Source organism: Thunnus albacares, chromosome 13, assembly GCF_914725855.1.
Source record: "Thunnus albacares chromosome 13, fThuAlb1.1, whole genome shotgun sequence".
In the NCBI taxonomy this organism is placed as follows: Eukaryota; Metazoa; Chordata; class Actinopteri; order Scombriformes; family Scombridae; genus Thunnus; species Thunnus albacares.
Window position 1 is genome coordinate 19,027,800 of NC_058118.1, and position 19,695 is coordinate 19,047,494.

The 19,695-nt window shown below is 39.8% G+C and overlaps 1 protein-coding gene across 5 annotated transcripts in view; it reads left to right on the plus strand.

Annotated features, from left to right (window-relative positions):
• Nucleotides 1-1,656: 1,656 nt before the first annotated feature.
• Nucleotides 1,657-19,695, plus strand: part of shroom1 (shroom family member 1) — a 32,806-nt gene continuing 14,767 nt past the window's right edge. For 2 of the 5 annotated variants that reach the window (XM_044371022.1, XM_044371028.1), the window contains exon 1: nt 1,706-1,896. The gene's annotated coding sequence lies outside the window, so the exon portion shown is untranslated. Of the gene's footprint in view, nt 1,676-1,705; nt 1,897-2,745; nt 2,997-11,773; nt 11,796-19,695 lie in introns of those variants that run through there. The other 3 variants (XM_044371023.1, XM_044371024.1, XM_044371027.1) reach the window with 3 other exon arrangements.

A 19,695-nucleotide genomic window follows, 5' to 3' on the forward strand; every position in this document is an offset into this window, starting at 1 on the left:
GTGGTCATGAGTTGCTACTGTCACAGCTGTCATCATCCCGTCAATTGCTGCCTTGTTATCACTGGGTTGTCATGATAATTATTGTCATTGTTAGTGGCAGTGGGAACAGTGTACTATCACTAACAATGAGATACTGACAATATGGGCAGGGAGGAGAGTGACTTTGAAAAACAACTTTTCACAGAGAAGAAGTGTTTCACAGTCTGAATTGTGATATGGATTCCAATTGTGTATCTCAAACAATTATTTGCAAAAAAAACACTCATTACTTCATATTCACAAATATAGACAATGGTTATAAGACCAGATTGATGGTTTTAGGGCTGCAATTAATGATCATTATTGATAAATCTGTCGATTGTTTTCTCGATTAGTCATTTGGTCTATGAAATGTCAGAAAATTATGAAAAATGCTGATCACTGTTTCCCAAAGTCCAAGATGCCATCTAAAATGGCTTGTTTTGTCCCAGTTCACAACCCAAAGATATTCAGATTACTATTAAAGAAACCAGAAAATATTCACATTTAAGAAGCAGGAAGCTGAGAATTTCTTAAAAAAAAAAAAAAAAAAGACAAAACAATTAATCGATAATCTAAATAGTTGGTGATTAATCGACTAAACACTGCAGCTCTAGATGATTTAAAGAAAGACAATAATGATGTTCTGCTGAGAGGTCTGAATCTAGATTCACATTAACTTTGCCTCTGTATCTTGAATGCTTCTCTGAAATTTTATTGTATTTTGTACATTGTATGTGATATGTATAAGACACCTTTCAAACCCTACCTAAATATAATAGGTTGTCAAATAGTGACAACTGAATAAGAAACACATGGCCTAGGAAGTGGTCATGTTTACTTCACGACATCTTCTGTATCCTGAACCATCCAAACACTGTGTACTCTCAGTTGTTTGTCTATTTCAATAAGAAATAGATGGTGCTTAGTTAATCTTTCTGTGCATGAAAAAACAAAGGTATTCAAAGTAGTTTATATAGCTTTGCATTGCAGAGCCTCTTAGAAATGATTAGCTCTTTTCAATCCACATTGTGCTCCCCTGCGAAAATTAACTCTTATGTGGACTGGTGGGGTTTTTTCTTGCTCGTTTTTGTCATTTCACATTTATTTTGAGTTTTTTCTCTTGTTTACTTTTAATAATCAAAACAAAGTTACAAAGTGTTCTACATGATTGAAACGTGTAAGTACTACAATTAAGCAGTAAAATCAGATAACTAGAATAAAAATAGAATAGAATGGAATAATATAAACACCCTTAATATAAGATTAAAGATAATAATAATAAAAAACAAAACAATAACACAGCAGTAGTGATAAAAATAGATAAGACATGTTGTAAATAAAGTGTGGTATCGATCAATAAATAAATAGAGGAGCACTGTCCTTGTCAGTATGATCTTTTGAAGTATTAATTTGCAGTACATGTGTCTATCAGTGAGTTCTGGATGGTTTAAAAATGTCACTGTCCAGTTCTAGCTGCTGCCTCTCCTCCAACATCAAAACACTACAGAGAAAGTCCCGTTTTCACTATTCCGCCATTAACACTGGCTGACCAATAGGATGTCGTGTATTCCCAAAGTGCCCGCCTCCCGCCACAACTGATTGGTCTACCTCGTGTTCCATTACCTTCCATCCGCTTCCCTCTCCAGGGAATAAGGTAAGCTAACTGCGAGTGTAGAGAGAGGAAAGCTTATTACTAGGGAAAGGGGAGGTTGCGAGGCACGGCAGCCAACTAACATAAAAGTGAATCTTTCTGCATTTTTTTCCCTCTCTCTCTCTCTCTCTCCCTCTCTTATTCATTCGAGTAGAGGAAACACAGCCAGGAGAAAAATCAAGGACTACAAGTTGGAAACAGCAGGAGTTACCGGGAATCAGCAGGTACGTGAAGGGGACGTTGGAGGCAGCAGGTGCATTTAGTATCGCTGTTGAGTTTCGGTTGTCAACTGTCAACCTGTTGATTTATCTCCCTTGTGAGGATAGCTTTATGAAAATAAACCAAATCCTTTAAAGTTGACCTTTTCTCATAGTCGTATGTTTTAAAAGTTGTATTTCGACTTCGTAGGGAGATAAACATTGTCCTTGAATAAGCTAACAGTACATTATGTATTAGGTGCTAACGTTAGATAGCAACAGTCCTTCTCATTAATGGTCATAGAGACTGATTAGCTATATTTATGAATACATAAATTGTGTTTTTGTCTCCTAAAATGTTTTGTGGTGCATAATTTCACGTTTTTTGGGGTTTAAATCCTCTAAAGTTGTATTTTGTCTTCATCATCTATGTTTTTGTTTTTCTTAATAGCTCATAATGGATTGGTTTAGTTAATTAATCGATTCGTCAGTCCACAGCAAATTAGAACTCAGTTTTAATAATTGATTTGGTTGTGTTAAGTCATTTATCAATTAACTGACAAACACTCACTCTTTCCAGCTTGAATATCTTTAGGTTTTGAACTGTTAGTAGGTGAAAACAGGCATCTGAACATGTCATCTTGGGCTCTGGGAAAACAGTTAACAGATTAATTGATGATGGAAATAATGGTTAGTTGCAGCCAAACTACTGTTATTACCACATTTAATTGTTATTGTCATGCAGTGTGTGTTGCCAGTATTGTGGGACCGGCACAGTGCTGCAACCTTATCTCCTTGTCTCAAATTGATACCTGGCCTTGAATTATGCACAGGAGGGCCTTTCTACCTAATGACTGGGCTATGTTTTATTTAAAGTGGGAACAAAAGGCGCCATGACTGTGGCGGGGTTGCTTTGGGGGAAACCAGACACTGGCGTTTTGTGCTGTGGCTGAAAACTGAAGCACTCATGCGGTGCGTTGGTCAGATGGTGTGAGCAGGAGGAGCACACTGGCCTCTCTGTTTGCTGCTGCGGGATGCCATGCTCAGGCCGCTGACCCGGCTCGACTCCGCTGCGCCCACAAAGTCTGACCTGGAGGCTGCAAAGAGATCCTTACACAGATGTGCATGTAGGTGAAATGAATGCAAATGTACAGAAGCTCATACGTCCACCAAGGGATGCATAGGAGTGTGAATCCAAATGTGTGTCACCACCTTCTACACACAGGTGCCCACATAAACACCTGTTGATCTGAAACTCATTTATGCATCTAATGCATGTTGCACTGCTTTGATAGTCATGCGACAATGGATGAGTTCTACTTTTTCAGCAACACACTGTATGATAACTTGAATTGAAGTCAAAACATGCAAATATATGGCAATATACATATTTGGTAATCATTGCATACAGGTGGTAGTATGTATAATAGTTTTATTAGCTGGTGTGTGTGGTTGGGTGTGTATGTGTGTGTGTTTGCAGGAAGATTAAAGACGAAAAGGAAGCCGGAAACAAAAATGCGAGCAAATAGAAGGGCAGGGCTATAAAATAGAGTAGGGTCAGAAACTTATGGGCCATACACGGAAACTTACCTTGGCTGTTGAAACATGATCTATGTCTCTCTTTCCCCCTCCCTCTAAGGAAACAAAACATATGCGCATAGTAATGACCGCATACTGCAGAAAAAGCACTTCAACAAGGTAAAATAAATATGTATTGTCTTGTCATTTTAGACATAAATTTCAGCAGCTGTAACAATATTACCTCGTGAGGCAGCTCGGACCAGCATTCGGACCAATCAGCAGTCATAAGAGGAACCACTGGCAGCTATGGGCGTGGTTTAGGTGTGACGACAATGAGAATTTGGCCCGTGATAGACAGATAATTCATCCAGTCACCTGCCAAGTATTTTTTTGAAAATGCCTGCCCTTTTCCCAACAGTTTCCAAGGACAACTTCTCAGATGGTTCTGTGTAACAAACCATCTGGCGTGACAGAGTAGTAATAATACACATTTCTATATAGCGTACACAGACTCAAACTAAAGTGCAAACACACACACACACAAAACAGCACTAGCCAGGGGTTTGGGACTACACATGTGTTGTCGTTTGACTTGTTGGTCAGTGGAAAATTACTCATAGTGTGTTTGAGTAGGTGGATGTTTACATTCTTTCAGTGACCTTTTGTATAGCCCACTTCTACAAGGATGAACCAACTGCTTTGCCTCTGTGGGTAAGGTTCGATTAAGTTCAGATTGATTTTGTAGCAATAAGAAACCTCATGGTGGCACCAGCCAAAAATAATACCAAACAGTGGCAGTTTGGGGTCCAAATGGTGTTAAAGATGCATTACACTTCCAGAAGTAGCTTAAAGTTTTAGAAATCTTTAGCAAATGAACTAATGCGGCTATAATTAAATCATTATCACTCTGTATGGTATCACTTTGAACTCTAGTGGAGGTGTGAGAATAAGATAATGGTCAAAGATGTAGCAGGTCAGTGTCAGAGTTATAAATCCGTTAACGGCTCGTTGGTTGGTTTCTGCTATTCTTACCTGTATGGTTTACATTTTCCTGTAACAAAGGTGTGATCTTGTTGTAATTCCACCTCTTCCTTTGTACCTGCATGATGGACGGCTTTTACTGGCAGTGTTGGTTGCAGGAAAATAAATACGCCTTACCCTTTTGTAAAGGAAATGGCTGATTTAGTGAATGAGTCATTCTTAGGAACAATGTTGTTTTTTTGAACTGTAAAATGATTCACTCGGACTGGTTGTATTTAGGTTATAAGAGGATTGGTAATGATACTGTGGCCGAGCACCAGCAAGTCTTGATATGTAGTTTTTTAGCAAGAAGAGTCATTTAATTAAGTGCAGTTCATGAGAGGGAACAGGGATGAGATAGAAAGCAAAGATTACAGGTTGACCATAGTCCATCAGACACGTTAGTATCACCGTTTAATGGGTAATAACGTCAGACTAGTCAGGATGACATGTTGGTGATATTGGAGATAAAACTGGGACATTATGTCATGCAAGAGGAACTGAATATTTTCAAACTCTGGTATATCAAGGCAATACTATGACATAATAATTAACACGAAGGCGTGGCGCTCTTGTGTGTGAAAGTCATCGTGATGTCATGCTCTTTTGAAATATAATGTACTTGAAAAGGCTGATAAGATGATGGATGCACACTTTAGAGTCTATGATTGTAACGTACAGGTATTCAGGTACACTTGCGCTGTGTGACATCATTGCAGTAACTACCAGGAAGGCCTTTGTAAATACTGATAAGGAGATCAGGGTCAATGATTTGACTCTCTAGAATAAGAACACAGAGGAGGAAGAGAAAAGCCTGCGTAAAATATAATGTACAAGTTAAGATTTCCCCCATTGGGATTAATAAGTAATAGGAAATAACAGAAGGAAAATTGGAGATTGTTGCAACGAGCGGGCGTGTTGTGAATGGAAACATTAATAGAAAAATACTGTCACAGGATGAAATAGCAGTAAGTAAATATTACTTACAAAATTACCCCATTATAGTAGAACTTGAGCTAATTAAAGAGTGTATGAGTGTGTGTGTGTGTGTGTAGATTTTTCCAATTATAATTATATAACTGGTATGAGGTATTTCATGAAGATTGCAGAGAGAAAGTTTTGAGTTTGCAGGGCACTTCCTCTGAGAGGGTCCAGTGGGAGGCTGATGATGAAGGTTTTGGAAGAGATGATTGAAAGGAAACGTGTGGGAAGACAACGCGTAATGTGGCTTGATGATATAAAAAGATGGAGCGGAAAAAGAAGATATGAACGACTCAAGAGAAAGGCTGAGAAGAGAAACAGTTGGAGGACAACGAAAGCCAACCTTCGGATGGAAGACGGCACAAATGATTGTTTGATTGATCACACAGCAATAATATCTGCAAAGGTGATTTTTGTGATGATGTGTCCATGATGTAGATGTCAGAATGTGGGAGGCAGAGTTAAGAATCTGTGGCATCACCATGGCATCCATAATCACAGTAAAGACCTTCCTCTAATGTCTATTACAGCTTTTTATATAGATGTCACCGTGGCATTTGCATTGTCTGAAAGGTTTTCTCTGAAGTCTACTGATGATAATGATAATGGTTAGAAAGATTGCTGGTTACCACATAAGTAGGCCATACTTTTACTGGATTTATGATTGTGGATGAAAAGGGTTTTCTGAGAGCACTGCTCGGCTAATTGTAGCTGTTATGAAGCTGTTATATAACGATCAACTCTGGACACAGTATTTGCTGTATCTTGGCTGACGTGCCGATAATGACAGAACTTGGGATTGTCTGAAGAGGAAGATTTAAAAGTTATTTTAAAATTGGAATAAAAAAAATGTGAGATTTTGGACTTAGCTGGTGAACATAAAGGAGTATTTACCAGCTAAAGAGCCAGATAATTCCCTCAGTAGTTGCAAAACGGAGCTTAAAGGAGAGTGAATATTGGACTTACGTTCATCAGGCGGCCGGAAACACAATCCTAAATGAATGCTAATGTTGTTCCATATCTGCTGGATGTGTGTAAGTAAGCAACAAGTTTTACATATCAACTTCAAATGATAAAGGATGATATGTTTATGAAGATATATCAGTTGAAGTTAGAGCTCCAGTGAATGAATCGAAGGATTGTGGATGTGTTGCTCTTCACTTTCACCAGCACCTGCATGGAGCAGGTTGGATGTTATGCATGTATGTGCACTTTTCCTCCTCCTCCTCCTCCTCCTCCTCCTCCTGCATCACTGACATTCCACACATTGCGGGGGTCCTCGTCGAAGAGATAGCGAATCCAGGAAGCACATGGGTTGATTTTTTTTTACATCGAGGAACATATATCTTCAACACCATCTACCACCATAGTCCCAGCCTCTCCACCAGCTCTCTTTCCCCACCTTTTGTCTAGTTTCTCGTTACCTCAGAGCTCTTCTCCGCAGGCAGGGGCTGTGGGCTTTTTGTTTTGTTTTTTTTTGAAACCTGGGTTTGACCACTCACTGGTCTGCAGTTGTGAGTTATTGTCAGATCCTCCTTCCTTTTGTCAGAGGAACAGAAAGGCCCACTTCAGGTCCCATAGAACAGATAGACGTGAAGGAGACAAATAGCTGCCGGAGGTTATCGCTGACTGATGCGAGACCCCCTGAGGGAAGGCTGGAAAGCGTGTATGGTTATGTGTGAGTGTCTGTCTGCCCGTTGCGGTTATCTGATAGGACCACACCTACACTATTGTATGTCCCTATAGGACCCTCATTGTGATACGGCAGTGTCATATGTCATGGGTTATGTGTACATGTGTGTGGTTGTGGTGGAGTGTTTTAGCAACCCGGTTGTAACGGTTCCTTTTTACCCACGTTTTTGGGAAATTTAGATGGATGGGAGACGTACCTCATAGCAGCAACACACATAAACAGGTTAACAGAACTCTTTAATGTAACAAATAGTTAGAATTGCAATGATTAGTCGATTGACAGAAAATTAATCGCCAACTATTTTGATAAATGTTTATCATTTTGAGTCAGTTTTCAGAAAAAAATGCCAAATTCTTTGGTTCCAGCTTCTTAAATGTGAATATTTCCTGGTTTCTTTAGTCCTCTATGATAGTAAACTAGTATCTTCTAGTTGTGGATTAATGCACAAGACAAAACAATTTTCAGATACTTTGTAGATCAAACAACTAATCGAATAATCAAGAAAATAATCAACAGATTAATAGATAATTAAGATAATTATCATTTGCAGCTCCACAAATATTAAAAGCCTGTACAGTCACAGAGTAGTTAAGTGATTGTAAGAGATTTGCATCATAAAAAGTAATGTATAATACGCATAAATATCCATTTTTTTAAGTCTAAAAGTTTAAAATTTAACACATGATGTTCTGCCCTCCCAGCACTGGTTAGAATCTCCCTTTGCTTTTACACAGGAAATGACACATTTAACTTTTCTGCCAGGAGTGACAAGAGTTTATTTAGTTTGCATGACCTGCAGCAGACACAATAGCAGATTTAAAAAAAAAAACAAACACCTGCAGGAAGTAGAAACCACACTGCTTTACTGAAATGCAAAAACAGCACCGCACTGATCTCAGCTTTTGACTTTCAAGCTGATAGATTCAAGGCCACCGATGCCCGAGCCCGACATCGTCGCTCTTCCACTGTGGTTCGGACTACAGAGCACCCCTTCATCCTTTGTGCGTGTTTGAGAAAGAATTATGGTGTGTGTGTGTGTGTGTGTGTGTGTGTGTGTATGTATATACTGTACCTCCATAATACATTGTGCCAACATGTCTGCTGGAGGGCCTCCTCAGGTTTCATAGGGCTGATGAATAGGTGCGGGTGAGGGGCTGCCACTGAGACCTGAGCCGACCACGGATGCAGTAATAAGGCTGTGATATTGACTAATAAAAGAGGCATTTACAGCTGTCTTGACATGGCTGGAAGTAGATGCTTGATGTCTTTCTCTTTTTTTTCCTTCGTGGCTGTATGTGTCCAGTGGGAGCTGGAACGGCTTCGACACCTGCGTTTTAACTTAAGTTATACTGCGACTCTTTTTTTTTTTTTTTTAGTATGAGTCTAAGTTGCAGAAATAAAAACGACTTTATGAATGTCATATTATTGAAAAGCAGTCAGTCGCTTATTAGATGAAATGACACATTTTAAAGTAATTTACACTTTAAAAAATGACTGTCAGTAATGTTTAATATTTATAATATAATATTTAATATGCAGTCAGATTGATTCCTGTTGGATTTAGGACACTAATAATTTAACAGCTGACTAGAAGTAGCCAGTGTAGAAAAAGCAAAATAATAGTGACTCTGAATTGAACACAAAGGTGTGTTTTTTTGAATCAATTTGCTGATGCATTTTATGTAATAAAAAAGTGTCTTTTGCTCCCCGTGAAGTCACATCAACTCTTCTTCAGTCAGCACCATATCTGACTACCACACTCCCACTTTTCTGTCCCAAGTTACAAAGTCCAGAGTGTGTTTTCTGGTGAAGTTTAATCTCTATGTGATTTGTTTCACAGCTTTACCCCCCCCCCCTCCTCCTCCTCCTCCTTTACCACCACCTCCACCTCCTCTGACCCCCCCCCTCCTCCCTCCCCGCTCGCCTGCCCTGCTCTGAGGTAGGAAACCTGCCCTGCCTGCAGTAAAAGGAACCCATTGTGATCAGCTCCCCAAAATTAACCACGCTGGCAGCCTCGGTGCCGGGAAACACAATAGAGATTAGAAATCACTTGACTCCTGAGCATGATGATCAGTACTATTAGGTTACTGTATACCTTTCAAAAGCAGGACAATTAAAAGTTAACACAGAGGGCTTCGTTTCGCCTGTGCGACAAGGGCCCGGGCAGAGGCGTCAGTACAATGGGAGATCGTCTACAGCCTGCGGTCTATAGCCTGAGGCGTAGGTGGGACTCTGTTATTACCAGCACATCAGACACACATTTGTTTTTAGAATAGAGCTCCGACATGGCGAGATGACTGCAAAATCAGAAAACTAAACGGCGATAGCGCTTCGAGCTAACAAAGAACTACTGTATTCTGGATAAAATAGTCATTTTCTCCTATCTTTTTTATTATTTCCATTATACAGCTCTTTGCAGCATAAAGCAAACTTCTCAGAGGAAAAGCTCTTACCCAGGATTACTCCCTCAGCCTGTTGAGGAAAAACTGCTGGCTGTGTTACACTGATCATCTGCTTTGTAATGGCCTGAAGAATGACAAAAACTAGCTGAACGTTTATCCAGCGTCCACCTGGAAGAGATTAATTAAACGTCAAAAGCTGTCAGTGCTTTTGAGGACAGAAAGGTCACAGTACATATCACTGTAACTGCTATTTAGCAGTGTCTTTTTAAATCTGCTGCAGCACAGAAAAACCCACCGAGGAACATGCTGCAAGCTGAGATTTTTGTACTTTAAAAATTAAAACTGCTGTTTTGCCTTTCTAGTGTTAAAGCCCACTAAATCAAATTTACTTTAGGAGCGTTTCACAGATAAAAAACATCCCCAGTAGTCGACATGGAGCTTGAGAAAGTGAGAAGCAGGAAAGAAAGGAGGTAAATTCCTGGTCTGTCAGACGTTTGGCTCTTACTCATACTTTCCTTTTGCTTTTATGGGGCTCAGATTGAGGCGTTTTATTATTATGATGGGTGATACAAAGGCTCTGTTGCAATACACACTCGCTCACGAATAACATCTGGTCAGAGGCAGAGATTTTAGTGCTTTGATATATCACAGCACTAAAATCTCAAATGGTACTTTTGTGTGGGCTCTGCTTTCTCCCACTTAGCAGTAAACATAACACTGAATCAATTATCTATCTATCTATCTATCTATCTATCTATCTATCTATCTATCTATCTATCTATCTATCTATCTATCTATCTATCTATCTATCTATCTATCATTTTGATGTGAGGTTTTTTCAAGAAAAGTGTTATAAATTGTATTAAACATAAACCAGGCTGAAGTTTAGCCCACCTGAACTTTGAATTGTCGTCTGTAACTCAACTCAAGCGGTAAATTGAGCTTGATCCAACAAAGTCCAATTCAGTGTGGCTTTGCACATAAATTTAAAGCTTAAACCATGAGAAATGGCAGGTTTGGCGAAATTGAATACCTTGAGAGATGTGATCGGCCATCTGTTTTGTGTGTTTTGTGTTTTTTTTCCGTATCAAAGTGTGCCAAAAAGAGTAGGAGGAGAAATGTTTCCAGTTGGATGTTTTTGTTTTTAAGTCAGCATCTGCCTGGTGGCTAAATGTCCATTGTGTCATCCAAAGTCTATATGAACAAAAGCGCTTCTTGGACAAATAAAGACCTGAAGGTGGAACGTGAAGTGATTCTCTGACTAGAAACTGGTGAAAATTTGACACCAGTTGTTTGATTTGGCCCAGTTTTTTAGAAACTAGAGCAGGTAAATAAATGCAAAGTAAATATTTTTCTCAGGTATTTCATTCAGTCTGTAAAGTAGAAAAGTAGATACAGCCGCTCCAGCTGTGGACACTGAATCACCATCTTTCTCCACAGGACAGCAGTCACTACTTCCTTCACCTTTTTAACTTTTAGTCCGTGTCGGAGGAATGAGTAGGAGGCGAAATGTAAATAGAGGAGAAAAAGACTGAGTGAGATTTGATCCTAGGCTGTCGAGGCCAATAAATTACTGGATTTGGAAGAATAGTAATATGTAGAAAGAATTGTTCTGCATGTCTGACACCTGTTACCCATGAGACATGCTTATCTTAATTATTCATTTCCACTCGGCTTAATTTGTTCAGTCTATCAAGGTAGCTGCTCCTGATAATTTGAACACCCCGGTGTGCGAAAAACAAAAATGCGAAGAATGCCGGCCGCTTTAATTTGCTTAATTTCACCTGACATTTGGAGATTGTTAAACTGAGCGGAGAGGTCACAGCGGCCAAGCAAGCTCTCCTCAAGCAGATTTAAAAAAAAAAAAAAAAATCTGTATTTCTCCAAAATATGTCTTGGCTCAGATCTGTTGTGGACTTCAGCAGCAGCCATGTTGGGGTCAGTGGGGGAAGTGAATATTAACTATTCGCCCACACACTGTCTCTGTCTGCCTCGCGGGTTCTTTTGCAATTCAAATCTCTGGTGCAACACCGAGCGAATGTTTCCTTGTTGTGCTGCCGCTGCCGCTCTGCAGGGCAGCGTATCGTGTATCTGGACTGTCCTTTTCATGCTTCTTAAGGCATCCTGGCAGGTGTAAAAGGAGGGATTAAAGGCATGTCTGTTCTCTTTCATCACGCCATATTAGATAATGGACAGTGACCTGGTTTCTCACACCTTTTCCTTTCTATCCTAGTATTTGTTTTTGTTTTCCAGTTCTCCTTCCTTGCTACGCATGATGTCACAGACGTGCCCATTTAACAGCAGGAACTGTAAGTTTATGTTGGTTCCTCCCCTAAAGTAGGGCAAACATGAGTTGTGTTATTCTGATAAATTGATAAATTGACTACAGGGATGCACTCATTATTGAAATTTGCACCATTTATATGTTAAAAAATGTATTTTCTGCACTGCATTTCCACCAAATTCAATGTACCAATAAGAATGATGAAGATGAGAAGAGCTCTAATCAGGCAAAATAAGTGAAAACACCAGTGGGGGTGCACCAGAGGTGTGAAGGGCTTTGACAACTGCCCCTTAAAGGAATAGTTCAACATTTTGAAAAATAAGCTTGTTAGCTTTCTTGCTGGTGCAGGACCCTAAGAAGAACAAGGAATGGTAATTTGGACAGGTGTGATGTCATTTTGCTTGTTTCTAGTTTTGTTTACTGGGTTAGAACGTGGGTTTTCCTTCAGAACTAGTCCCCACATAGCTTTCTGTGGTCCTTTCACTGACTTTAGGTTTGGGCTTTTGGAAGCAATAAGGCCAGATGAGGCCTTTGAGCCTTTGAGTCGTTCTTTGAGCTCAGAGGGGCCATTTAGTACTGTAACCTGACTTTGGCCACTCCAGGAGGTTGGACGATTACAGGAGGGAAAAAACACCTAGTTCTAATTATGTAGTCTGAGTATCTTGAAGTGAATAGGATAGTGTGTCGACGTAGGGAGTGAGGATTTGCGTGGTAACCCAACGCTATATCCATCTGTCGCCGGTAAATGGATGAAACTATTGTCTGAAGAGGTCCTAGTGAGGTCAGATTCATCAAACGACCAAAATCTTGAGTGTACTCCGTCACTCAGTGCTACTGCCAAACATTTATCAATTCATGTGTTCATGATTGGTGCTTAGGCGTCTCTGGAAAATCGCCTTTGGCACCCCGTTATCCTGGCACGTCTTCCCTCGCGTATTCCCCTCGGTACAGGATTAGATATCTAATGTTGTTATGTAACAGGTATTGGTGCGAAAACTTTGTCCTCATGATATAACAAAGCCTCATAATATGAAATAATCAGGATGTCTTACTGAATATGACGTCCAAGCCTGTTTTCTTTCATGCCGCTATCCACCGAACATTTCAAAGGCAGAACAAAATAGAGCAGTGTTCGAAAATTTGGATGATTTACTCTTTGACAGGAGTGTATGATACCTATGTGCTTTTTTTCCCCCTAAAAATATGTTTGTAGACAATTTTAACTTTTCTTTTAACCTAACATCACTGTGTAACAAGTCACACACACGTTTGCTTTATTGAATGTAACCCTACAGGTTTATATTCCTGTGATCTTCCTGCATGCGCAGTTGTTTGTTCTACCAGGAAGTATCCTGCAGACTAACCTCTTATCAGGTATTCTCACAGCACAATAGATGACTGGTTAGATCATTACACAGTTTTATAAGAGGTAGCTGAATACAGCAGTGTGATCAGTGATGTTTTAAGCACAAATTACAATAATTTCAAGATATAGTGTAGAATTTGAGAGCAGATAGGCTTAGACCTGTGTGAACAAGCTCTGCTATTGGTCCAACTGGGAACTCGAGGAGTAATGATGGCACTGTGTAATTACACTTACATAACTGATAATTGAATACTCTCTGTAAGCAGAGATGTGCGTGTGTTAGATAAACTGAGCTTAAAATAAGAACATTTGAATCTTTAAATGAGATTTTCATATTTAGCTTTAAGCCGTCAAACTGACTTTTTATATAACAATCTGTTTGATTTACCTGCTGTACCTGCACTAGTTACTTATCAAGCACATTCCTTTCCGTGTGCCTCCTCTGCCAAGCACCTAAACTAACCAAACTGCCAGCGATAAGGCACAAGGGTCAGAGTGCCACGCTGCCATAAAGTGTCAGGTGTTCGGTCTGCTGATTAGACCTTGTCACCACGATTACCCAGTAGATACAGTAGACAGTTTAACTTTATGGTTTTTGTATTGTGAGTTGATAGAAAGTGAGACTTAGCTTGCAGACAGTTTCAATCACTTTCTCTTCTTTCTCAACGACCAGCAGTTGTGTTCAGAGTAGAAACAGAAGTGTTAGGTCAGCTGAAGGACAGTGGATAAACCACCCAAACGCTTAATTATTTAATTAGGGCCGCAACTAACAAGTATTTTCATCATAGATTAATCTGACGCTTGTATTCTCGATTAGTCGATTAATAGTTTTGTCAATAAAATGTAAGAAAATGTTGAAAAATGCCTGTTGTAATTTCTTAGAGGCCAAGGTGATATCTTCAAATGTCTTGTTTTGACTGATCAACAGTCCAAAATCCAAAGATATTCAGTTTACAATCATGTATAACACAAAAAAAATGTCAAATCCTCACATTTGAGAAGCTGCAATCAACACATGCTTGGTGTTTTTCAAAGGACTAAAACGATTATCGATTATTCGTAAAAGAGAAGCTTACTTTAAGTATATAAGGACCTTTCATGATATTGCTTTCCTGTACTGTTTCCAAAAATACTCCTAACAAACTTAAACTACAGTAATGCTGCTGTATAAATAAAATAATTTTCTTTCCATAACCACTAAACCCTGCAGATTATAATGAATTATTTACTAGAAGATCCAAGACATCCTCAAAGGAAGCAGAACAGTGGGCACTTTATGCTAATTATATATAAAAACCCCATAAAGAACCAGGTCAGATCATATGGCCTTTATGCTACACCACTTTGTATAAGGTGTGATAAGTCCATGAACAGCTTTTGCCACAGATTTTACCAGCATTAAGACATTCCATGAGTAGGCAAATAAATACTTGAATGGTCGATATGTATAGTGACCTGCACAAGGATTTCATTGTTCTCTACTCTGTTTCCACAGAGACTTAGTAGTTAGTTTCTTTTATGAAACACAAATCGATGCTCATTAATTTTCCTCATTAATGGTTGTAATTCATTTTATTTAATGTCATTTGTCCTCATTTTCATATAACCAGTGTTTGTTTGCTGCAGTCATTGGTTCAAACAATAACAAAAATTACAGTTTGGGTAAGTTAATACAGACCCCTTGTTCATGAAGTCACTGTGATTATAAATGATTGGTTGTATTACAAGAACAATACATGTACTGTAAAGTCAAGTCTTATTCGGTGTGATAAACTTCATATCGTCCCGGTGAAGTCATGCAGTGTCATGACTGTCATAGTACCAGCTCAGGGGCCGCCGTGGGTGAATTCCTGCGTCCATTACGTGTCTGCGGTCAGCTGCTCGGACCACATCTCATTATATAACAAGGCAGAGATGCCATGTTACTGCAGCCTGGCAGGGCAGAGACAACCATATGCAACAGATGACATAGGATGAGCTAAGCGGTAGGGACACCCAGCTGATGGAAGTGCCACAGTGCTCTCTCTTGTGCAAGGTGGTCAGTAGAAGTCTTAATTCAGTTTTCAGTACACACTGTAAAACTGTAGTGTGTACCGTTTGTTGTTCACACCAAATCTAAAGCATCTGTGTCAGATCTAAGATGATAATAATCCAAACTGTCATAATTATAGATGTAGTTCAGGCACATTTGTTGTCTGCACCATCTGCAGATCACAGCAGACAGTGTGTCTTTAGGGACTGTTGAGAGATAAGTGGTGAGATATAGGAGGCACTGGAGACCCAAGAACAATAGATGTTTTAACATTTTTCTGTAGTGATGGAGTCACTGACACTTTTCCCACCTTTTGAACAGGAAGTGGGTCATTTGTTATTGTGTGTGCGTGTTGTTGTTTTTTTCCTGTGGTGTTTGTCCTCAGCTTCCTGCCGGGGGCCGTCTCTTCTTTCTCACTTTCTGTGTTTTTCTCCTTTCATACATTCCTCGCCCTGGCCCTCTTTTGTCACCTTGGTTCCCTTGTCATTGGCGGTATCACACATTTTCTGAGTAAGGTAATCTCCTGCTTTGCAGAGATGTTGTAAGATGCTGTCACTGTTTTGAAAAAGTGAAAAGGGTGATCCTTGAGCTTTGAGGTCAGGTGTGTCTTGGGCCTGGGTCAACTCTCCACTGACATCAGTAGTTACCACCTTGCATCAGGAAAAGTTTGTTGGCTCCTGCACAGTGGGTGGTTCTTTTTTTTTTAATGTAAGTTGCTGGCAAAGTAACAGACACATTGTTTACTTTATGACTTTTATATTTCATGTATAAAAGAGTGTGTCAAATTGCACTTAGACAAGGTTTAAGTTCAATTACCGGTACTCCAATTGCCTCCATTATAATCATCTCACACATCTGACTTTGACCCAGGTTAGCATGTTCTCGGACTTTAATACACATACCAAAGACTGAAAACGATACGCTGCAATAATGGTGAATTTGCACGGCCCATTTTTAAGACTTAACAAAGGTTTGTGCGAATGCAAACGCACCTACACAAAAACACAACTCAATTGCCTGGAGGGCTTGTACTATTCTAGTGCGGAGGAATTCCTACAGTATCCAGTTAAACTCACCATGACTAGATCATATTGCAAACCCCCCGGGGGGTCTTTAATACAAAAGTAATTGTCTTCTCAGCAGCCAGTTTGAAAGTAATTTGGAGTTTATCATTTGCAGAAGCATGTGTTCTTTTTTTTTTCTTTAAGCCAAATGCTGCCAGGCATGATGCAGTTCCTGGTTAATGGTTGACCAGGGAGGATGCAGAATGCTTGAACGGGTTTTTTATAATGGTGGATATTTGGATATTGTTATGGATATATAGTCTTATTGACCTTGTCTTAATTTGTGTGTGTGTGTGTGTGTGTGTGTTGTAATCATTAATAGTTTAACTAAAAGCCATATGCAGATGGAAGGGCTCATTGCGAATACAGAAGAAGCAGTGTTGTAGTTAATTGCACATACATGCATTCAATATTCACTAGCGAAAACATGTCGGTTCCTTTACTGCGTTTAATGAAAACATCTAAATTAAATCAAGTAGACTAAATGTTAAATTTGGTCAAGTTAAGTATTTTGGCCAGATCAGGGCAGGAATGCAGAGCTTATTAGAGTGTGACAGCTTGTCTTGGTCAGCTAAATATTTTAGACACCGGGGTGAACACTGCCCAGCAACACACAGTTTCTCTCTCCTGCACTCATAGACATGCTGAATCTCTCTGTATTTTTTTTTTTTTTTTTGAATGTTTGACACACACATCCAGGAGGAATTGCCCTGCAGGTGTTGGTCACACAACACTTGCATGGCAACACGGCTTTCCCTTTCCCGCTACTACATGCTTTGCTCTGTCAGTGCTCAACACCCGACCACTTCCACCTTTTCATAAACGGCTTCCTCTCTGTTTCTGTTTGATCAGGGACAATGGGAATGATGTCTTTCAGGTCCTGTGGGAGACTTACAGTCGAGAAATGAGTTCACTGTTGTCGAGCATCCGTGCAGTTGTGATGTTGTGCTCGCATGTTGCAAAAGACTTCTGATTGTGGTTTGTGAAGGTTGGTTTTAGATTTGCTGGTAGGTGTAATAAGTCAACAGTCATGGCTCCTCTTTATTCAGTCTATAAAAATTGATATAATAGGTAACTAAAGAAAATAACGGACTGCTGTCAGGGGCCAAAAGGTCAGTGGATCGATTTTAATCCTGTTGAGAAAGTAGCTTAAATCATTAATATTGTGAGCGAGAATGGTGCCTCCTGACTAAGATCTATAATAGAGCTGCAACAATCAGTCGATTAATCGATTTAGTCATTTTATTTAAAGCAAAAAAGGCAAAATATTACTGGTTCAGCTTCTCAGATGTGATGATTTAATGCTTTTCTTTGTCACACATGCTAGTAAAATTAATATTTTGTAGTTTTGGACAAAACAAGTGAATGTAAAGTTGTCTTCTCACAGATAAACGCTTCTGATTGAGAGCAGTAGTGCTAACAGTAGTTTTTTTTTGAGGACGTGACTGATCCATTTAGCTCCTCAGTCAGAGGTTTGGAGGTCTATCAACCCATCATCATCTTTATCAGCAGACTTAGCAGGGCCAGCAGGGCTAACAAGCTTAGTGGTTTTGGCTTGCTGCTTGGTTGGTTGGCTACCATGGCAGCAGCCACTAAAGTACCTGAATTCTCTCTGAATCGTCTCTCACGTCTTCTTCTCTCTCATCTTTGTCACACCTCACCTCTCTCTCTCTCATCTTTGTCTTCTCTGTCTTTTCTGTTTCTAATTTTATCTTTAATTCTCGCATCTTTTATTTTTAATCATCCTGTCCTCCCTCTGTCTCTTATTTTCTGTCTCTCTATCGCTTTTCCGCTTTCTCCCTCTCAGACGCCTGGTGGTCCAGTCTCGTGGCTGCATGGTGAAGGTCACGCTGGAACACATAAGCACTAATTAAAGATAAAAAAAGAAATCTGAAAGAATTTAATACCCCCCCTCCCATCGTTCATTCCTCTCTCTCTCTCCATTAGCCTCACGCTGAGCGCTCTCTCTCTCTCTCTCATTCATTAGTTTTGAAAATCGCGTCTTTGTTAAGATGTGTCCTTGCCTGACGCTTTCCCACTATGTTGGATTTTTATTTTAAACATATGGTCTTTAAATTCTTATAGCTCTTAAGACTCACTCTCTCTACCATGATAGCAGGGCTTAACTCAGTTGCCAGGCAGAAAGTGATCATGAACTTATCCTTGTTTGCATGTCTGTATGCGATGTTGACTCCTGTTACGGATGATGTGAGGGCAGAAATTTTATAAAGCTAAAGCCAAATTGACTGTCAGCCTTCAAAAAGAAAATCTTCTTTGCTTGTCACATCATGAGCAGGTTGCATTTGCTTTACATTGTGTTCACATTTGACTGTAGACACAAATCTAAGTTTCCAATGTGTGGGAGAGGTTGATATTTGACTATTGATACACATTAAACTCAGTAAGTCTCAGAAAGCAAATAACTTAAAGTGAATGACAGTAAGTGCGTGTATACCAGATTTCCTTTAATTTTGCACCTAGAAAAATAATACCAAAGCCACAATTACGCATATTAATCATCTGGTTCAAATGTCTCTCTCCCTCTATGAGTCTTATATCTGTCCATCACAAAGAAAAGTTATATTGTCATCAGGTGGAGTCGGCCACCGAACATTGATGCAGCACTTTGTCTGACGCTATGCTAGCACTAGCAAAAAAGTCTGCATAGCTGAGCAGCAGCACTGCCAGCCACAATAGAAAACAATAGAGAAGGCAATAAGGGTCTTTGTCTGACACGGGACAATCGCACAGGAGTTTTTTAAAGCTGATGGTGTCACTGAGAGAGAGTTTGAACCATGTAACACTCAGATTAGTGTCAGAGTTCATTTGAAAAAGCTTGCTATGTTTGTTATGGCATGTTTATGTCATGAAATCTTCATGTTATTGTTATTTTATCGTTGTACGATTCTAAAGAAGCCAATGATCACTGGTATAGCGACATGAATTTAAAACAGAGTTCCTAAAACGAATTTCCGTATTAATGACCTTCATGTCAATGGAATGTCTTACTGCAGTAGTAATTACTTGGCATCTGCAGTCAGTTAATGATTAGCTGTCTAACTCGTCATAACTGTCGCAGAGTTTTATAGAATAGAAACTAGAGGGGAGATTAATAATAGGTGTTACAAATAAGATAGAAAGGAAAATGAGGGTGATGGTGGGGGATAGTTAGCCTTTGTTTTTTTTTGTTTTTTTGGGTGGAGGCTTGGGAGGTCACCCGTCCACCCACCAGCCCCACCACCGCTACCCCCTCCCCTCTCCTCTCTCCTCCCTCCTGCCTTGGCCAGTCTCCATGTGCCGGGCTCAGGGCCTTGGGAATGAATGGTGCCCGGGCTCTGCTCCGTCTTTGAAGCCAGCCAGGAATGCGAGGCCTCTTTTTTTTTTCTTCTCTCTCTCTCCTCTCTCTCTGTTGTTCAGGCGGCCGGCAGCACTAGCAGCTATCTGCGGCAGTGAAATATTCCCT